This window comes from Phacochoerus africanus, chromosome 9, assembly GCF_016906955.1.
Source record: "Phacochoerus africanus isolate WHEZ1 chromosome 9, ROS_Pafr_v1, whole genome shotgun sequence".
NCBI classification, from domain to species: domain Eukaryota; kingdom Metazoa; phylum Chordata; class Mammalia; order Artiodactyla; family Suidae; genus Phacochoerus; species Phacochoerus africanus.
In genome coordinates, this window is record NC_062552.1 from 125,033,434 (window position 1) to 125,040,430 (window position 6,997).

General features: G+C 49.5%; 1 long non-coding RNA gene across 1 annotated transcript; it reads right to left on the reverse strand.

The window, feature by feature from the left end:
- Positions 1-3,515: 3,515 nt before the first annotated feature.
- On the reverse strand, positions 3,516-5,257 carry LOC125136837 (uncharacterized). Its single transcript, XR_007137231.1, has 3 exons — positions 5,108-5,257; positions 3,658-3,875; positions 3,516-3,567 (listed from the first exon to the last, which is right to left on the reverse strand). It is a non-coding gene; the product is annotated as an uncharacterized LOC125136837 (long non-coding RNA).
- Positions 5,258-6,997: the final 1,740 nt, after the last annotated feature.

The following is a 6,997-nucleotide window of genomic DNA, read 5'->3' on the forward strand; positions in this document are numbered from 1 at the left end:
ATAAAAGAGAAAATCATAAAAGCGACCAGAGGAAAGCACAATTATGTACAATAGAACAATTCAAATGATTACTGATTTCTCATCAGAAACTACAGCGATGAGACGGCAAGAGACAGCAGACAGAATAACACCTTTAAAATGCCGAAAGAAAAAAAAAATTTCAACTCGGAACTCAGATATAAATCCAAAGAAAACATCCTTCTAGATTGTAGGGGAAATAAAAACATTTTCAGGTCAAAGACCTAAGAGCATTCACGGCCATCATACCTGCCCTGCCAGAGAGTCTAAAAGAAGGGAAATGACACCAGATGGGAACTTCCATCTTCAGGAAGAAATAAAGGGCCTCAGAAACGATTCATAGCTGGTCGTTATTTTTTAAACCCTCTTATTTTTTAGGAGTAGCTAAGACTTTTTAAAGCAGAGCTCATTTTCCTGTGGGGTTTATGATATCTTTTGATATAGTACATATATCAAGCAACTATAACTCAAAGGGTGAGGAGGTAACGTACATCTACCGTGCAAGAGTTCTAGATTTTATATGAAGTGGTAAATGCTTCCATGTAGACTGTTAAAAGTTAAGAATCTAACTCCTAGAAAAACTACTACAGTTTTTTTTTTTTTTTTTTAATATAAGAAGGTATAACTAGGAGTTCCCATCGTGGCTCAGTGGAAACGAATCTGACGAGCATCCATGAGGACACAGGTTCCATGAGATCCCTGGCCTCGCTCAGTGGGTTAAGGATCCGGAGTCGCTGTGAGCTGTGGGGTAGGTCGCAGACACAGCTCGGGTCTGACGTTGCCGTGGCTGTGGCTGTGGCCAGCGGCTGCAGCTCTGATTCAACCCCTAGCCTGGGAACCTCCACGTGCCGTGGGTGCGGGCCTAAAAAGCAAAAAAAAAAAAAGAAAAGAAAAGAAAAGAAAGTATAACTAAAAATGCCAATAGATAAGTTAAAATAAATCCCTAAAAGATATTCACGTTATCTAAAAGAAAGACAGAAAAGAGACTCAGAGAAACCAAAAACAAAGATGACAATCAGAAAATGAATAATAAAATGAGACATAAATGTACTTAACCACCAAAATTAAAATGCAGAAATTGTCAGCATGGATAAAAATGTGAGAACCAACTATCAGCGTCTACAAGTGTGATTCTTTAAATATAGACACATAGGAGTTCCCGTCATGGCTCAGTGGTTAACGAACCCAACTAGTATCCACAAGGATGCAGGTTCGATCCCTGGCCTCGCTCAGTGGGTTCAGGATCCGTGTTGCTGTGAGCTGTGGTGTAGGTCGCAGATGTGGCTAGGACCTGGCTTTGCTGTGGCTGTGGTGTAGGCTGGTAGCTACAGCTCCGATTCAACCCCTAGCCTGGGAACCTCCATATGCCACAGGTGCGGCCCTAAAAAGACAAAAGACACACACACACACACACACACACACACAAAAGACACATAGTGGTTGAACGTAAGTGGATGTGAACAGACGGGGGTGGGGAACAGTAATAATTATAAGAAGGCTGAAGTCATTACATTAATATCAGATAAAAGAGAACTCAAGACCAAAGGTTTTCTTAGAAACAGTTAAGACCAGTTCATAGAGAGAAAAGGACCAATTCATTAGGAAACCATAACAAACACAAATGTGTGTTCATATAATAATGAAACTTCAAAACAGTTAAGCACAAGGTGACAGAATTAAAGGGAGAGGTAGATAAGTCTTGAATCACATTAGATATTTCAGGTCCACTCTGTCAGTGCTAGAACAAGAGATAAAAAAATAAATGCATCCGTAAATGACAGAGATGATCTGAACAGTGCGATCGACCGCCTTGACCTAGGTGTTATGTATGGAATCCTACATCCAACCTCTACAGAGTCAGCGTCAACACTCTTTTCAAGGGCGTTCACCCAGACAGACCATATACTGAGCGATAACATGAAGTTCAGCAAATTTAAAAGGACTGAGATCAGATGGCATCTATCTCACACTAATGGAATTAAATCTAATAACAATAGAAGACCTAGGAATTAAACGATACATTTCTAAATAATTAACAGATCAAAGAAATCATAAGAAGTGAATAATAATGAAAATACAATATATAAAAATCTATGAGACGCAACTGAAAGAGTCCTTAGAGGCAAATGCATGGCTTTAAATGCTTAAAAAGAAAAGAAGAAAAGCATAAAAGCAGTGACCTAAGGTGATGCTCTAAGAAGCTGAAAAAAGACGGGAAAAAGACAGCGAAGTGGCAGGAAAGCTGTCATAGAAGGCAGAAATCAACGAAGTAGAAAGCAAGAGAGAAAATTAACAAAGGCAAAAGTTGGTTCTTTGAAAAAGATGAACAAAGTTGACAAGGAGACTGATCACGACAGAGAGAGAAAATACAAACTACCAGTACTAGAAATTAAAAAAGAGATTATCGTTACAGATTCTGCAGATAATTTTACGCCAACAAATTCAACAACTTAGACGAAATGAGAAAATTCCTTGAAAAATGCAACTTGCCAAAATTAACACAAGATGAAATAGAAGATCTAAATAGCCCTCTAGGGGTTACTCTAGGCCCAGATGTTTTCATTGGTGAATTATGTGCAACACTGAAGGAAGAAATACAAAGGCCATATAAAATTTTTCAGAAAATAGAGAATAAATGGAACACTGCTTATGGAGCAAGAGGCATAATCTTAATACCAAACCCTAATAGGGGCTATTGCAAAAAGGAGAGAAAATTATAAACCAGTATCTCTCATGAAACTATAGACACATAAATTCTTAACAAGATATTAGCAAATAGAATCCAATAATATATAAAGAAGGCTTGGGGTGGGGGGGTGTTATCCCAGGAGTATATATGTTTGTTTTAACTCTTGAAAGCCTGTGTAGTTTATTAAAAGAAGAAAGGTGACACTTTGAAACATACGATCGGGAGTTCCCGTTGTGGTGCAGCGGAAACGTACCCACCTAGTATCCATGAGGACCCAGGTTTGATCCCTGGCCTTGCTCAGTGGGTTGGGGGTCCAGCGTTGCCATGAGCTGTGGCGTAGGTTGCAGAGGTGGCCCGGATCTGGCATTGCTGTGGCTCTGGCGCAGGCTGGCAGCTGCAGCTCCAATTGGACCCCTAGCCTGGGAACCTTCATATGCCATGGGTGCAGCCTTAAAAAGCAAAAAAAAAAAATTAAATACATACATACATCAAGAAATAAAACATACAATCAGGAGTTCCCGTCGTGCTGCAGTGGTTAACGAATCCAACTAGGAACCATGAGGTTGTGGGTTCGGTCCCTGCCCTTGCTCAGTGGGTTAACGATCCGGCGTTGCCGTGAGCTGTGGTGTAGGTTGCAGGCGCGGCTCAGATCCTGCGTTGCTGTGGCTCTGGCGTGGGCTGGTGGCTACAGCTCCGATTTGACCCCTAGCCTGCGAACCTCCGTATGCCACAGGAGCGGCCCAAAGAAATAGCAAAAAAGACAAAAAGTAAAGAAAGAAATAAAACATACAATCAATTCCACACATACCTGATAAGAGTCATAGGAAATCAAGAGTAAAGGGAATCTTCCGAGCTCTGATCTGAGAAAAACACACACTGACATCATTCTTGCTGCAGAAATATTGCCACCTCCCCCGAGAGGCGAACAAGGAAAGGATGCTCACGCTCACCATTCCTATCCAACATCAGGCTGGAGGTCCTGGCACCGCGATGAGGCAAGGAAAATGCCACGCAGCGATTGGAGAGGAGAAGCGCCACCAGCCGTCTGCAAGATGCTTGTTTCTGCAACGTGACATGTCCTCTCTGAGCGACTTGAGCAGGAAACTCCGGAAGGCCGACACCCAAGGCTGAGGCTCGCCGGAGGCTGAAGCTTGGTCCAGGCGGGAAACTTTGGGGCAGAATAAACTGTCAGGGCCAGGAAGTCAAGCTCCTTGACCACAATGGGGAGGAGGGAGCCCCCGCCCCTTTGTCCCCTCACTCAGGGCGACAGGTCTGGGGACACATGGAGAGGAAAGGGCAGAACCCTGGGGAGAGGAGTGCTCCCTCAGGGGCCCAAGAGCATCCCACTTGCCAGCTGGGTGAAGGAGCCAGGTGGGCAGTGGGCAGCTGGGAGAGAAGCCCCACTAAGGGCTTGCGGAAGACACGGTGCCCCTGCCTGTGGGTCTGGGCTTGTTCCCAGTGTCCAGAGCAGGCTAGGCACTCAGTCACCGGGGCCTGAGGGGTAGGGGTGCAGGACAGACCCAGCCCAGAGAGAGCTGTGAGTTTGAATCAAATGTCCTACCCCCACCTCCCGATACACACAGCTGTTCCCGTGTGAGGTTGGGCATCTCTGGACACCCCTGCTCCACTATAAGTGTCCTCGAAACTGGGTGCTTGAAAATCAGAGGCAGATGCCGAGGCCAGTAACTTCAAAGAAGCTGGAAACGGGGGGTGGCAGAGCTGGTAGCCTGAGGCTGGGACTTGAGGTGGCTGAGGGACCACAGGAGTTTAGAGGCAAAGATACAGCTTCTGGGGAGGTAAGAGCTAGGGTCCGATAAACCCCATGGAGGGTTCCAGTCCCAGGGCCACCCCACATCGGCCCTCCTCCCAGGTACCTTCCGAGTTCCTGGGGCCACAGCCCACTTCCTCTAGATCTGTCAGCTGCCCCTCTTCATCCCTGGACTGATTTGAGCCACTGCGAGCCACGGTGTGCACTGCGTGCATCCAAAGGATCCCTCAGCCTGGGCTTGAGATGGGAGCTGGGGGTCAAGGGCCTGGGGTGAGCTGCCCTTGAGACGGCTTGTTTGCCCCCAAAAGAGCAGGTGGTGGTGGCCGTGTTGTCCTCATTCCTGTCCAAGGTCCTGGGATGTAAAACACCCAAGGGGGGGACCCCGGGCCCAAGAGCAGAAGGAGGGTGCACATGCCCCCCGCCCCCCATGACTTGGATGGGAGCCCTGAGGCCGCGACCCCCGGGGATGTCATCTGACAAATGGTCGGAATCTTGTCAATCCAGGAAACGGCCCCAGTCAGGCTCCAGAGGCGTAAACCAGTGTCTGGGGCAGCCCACTGCTGTCCGCAGAGGCCTCCAGGGGAAGCGGGCAGGGAGCGGGGTGCTGGTCCGAACAAGGCCTGGAGGCACACCTGGGTTTCTGGCCTTTCCATCCTGCCCCATGTCCTCAAAGACTGAAAGTCCCCATCGCTGAGCACATGGACGACCCATTCAGCTGTTAACACTTTAGCTAGAATTAGCTTCTCAGACAAGCCAGTCCCCAGCTGGGCTCTGAGACACAGGGCCTGAAAGAGAAGAGCCAAAGTCCCTAGTCAGGACTGAGGTCGCTTGAAAAAATGGTTTTAAGTGTTCCTGTGTCCTCCCCAAACCCCTCCCTGAACACCTGTTCCCCCCCACCCCCCATCTGTCTCAGTTGCTGAAATTCCTCACTGGGACTTTAGGAATATTCTCCAGCATTCTCCAACAGCCCTGGACATGAGTTCCACCACTTGCAGGCTGTGTGACCCCAGCAAATCACTTGCCTTCTCTAAGCTCCCTTAGACTAGCCAACAGCCCTCTACCGAAGGCCTCTGGTCTCAAGGTACCCCAAGCGTTACAGAACCTTCCTCAAATATCCCTAAGACCCCTGTGATGTCTGGGACAAGCCAGGGCTCACAGTGCCATCCTGATGGGATGCTCCAAGCCCATCTCAGGACCCGTGTGGCCTTTGTTCCAATTTCTCCCCATCTGGAGCACGTCCAACCCTCTACCCCACCACCACACCAGGTAAGGTAGACCAGATGTCCCCAACAAACCCTGGGCATGCCCTCTGTGGGTTGTTCTGGGGCTGTGGCCAGGCCAGGTCTAGGAGGGAAGTCCAGCAAGTCGATCACTCCTCCAGGCCCGCACACCCTTTCTCTTGTGGGATCACAGGGAGCTGGACACCAGAATGGGCTGGACACGCTCACTTGGGTTGACACTTGTTCACATCCAACACAAGAGGAGCTCACGGCCCAGGCTCCACAGTGTGAGCCTGGGTGTTGGCCCTCCCTCTCGGTTCCAGCCATGGCACCCGAGGGGGCGTGGTGGCAGCAAGCATCTAACCTGGGGCACCTGTGCCGGCAGCCACTCTGTCCAAAGGCTCCATATCACACATCACTGTCGGCTACAGGATCCCCTCCAAGGACCTCAGAGATGGTGGCCCACAAGACCGATGGGCCCTTCCCATCCAGGGCTCCTGCCCCAGTTGGAAGGGGGGCATCACGCTCTCCCAGGTCTGTCTCAGGCTGTGCAGAAGGAGGCTTTAACGTCATTTGCCTGAATGGGACAGCTCTTCTCATCCATCCACCCTGGGACGTGGGGAAGGCACGGAAAGAGGACATATTCCAGGACTGCAGGGGCTGTGACCTAAAGAGTTCAAGCAGGGACACACTTAGAGGAGGTGCTTACACTGTGTTTTGGCTACCGAGTTCCAAATGGTTCCCTGTGGCCAGAAGACAGACGCGTTCCCGCTTTCCCGCACCCTGCGGGCACGACCCGCCTACGTAAGCATCACCACCAAAGAACAGCAAGAGCCTCTGGGAGAGTGTGGACGGCCCAGCCCACAGGGCCACGAAGGTCAAGGGAGGACAGCATCGCCTGGTCCCCGTCAGCTTAAGAAGACAGCTCTGGGGGTCCGCCATCCAGATGGGCTGTCACAAGGCAAACATGTTCCAGGGAGTCCTGGCTCCATGAGTCCCGACAGTGTTGTTACGTTTCCTCCAGGTCGAAGAGCTTAAATTCTTGCCTGGAACAGCACAGATGGCAGCACGGAGCACGGAGGGATGGACGGTTCCTGGACCTGCGCGGGAAGGGGTGGGCCCTCCACCCCCAGAGGCATCTCCGCATGTGTCTTCTCTACGCATCCCTCTCAGCCACTCGCAGGCCTGGAAACGGCACATTGTCATCGAATCCCTGGTTTAGACAGAGGCCCCACAAAACACACCCTCCCAGTGCCCGGCTCACACTAAGTATAGCCCTGCTCTCCTCGTCTGAAAAATGGG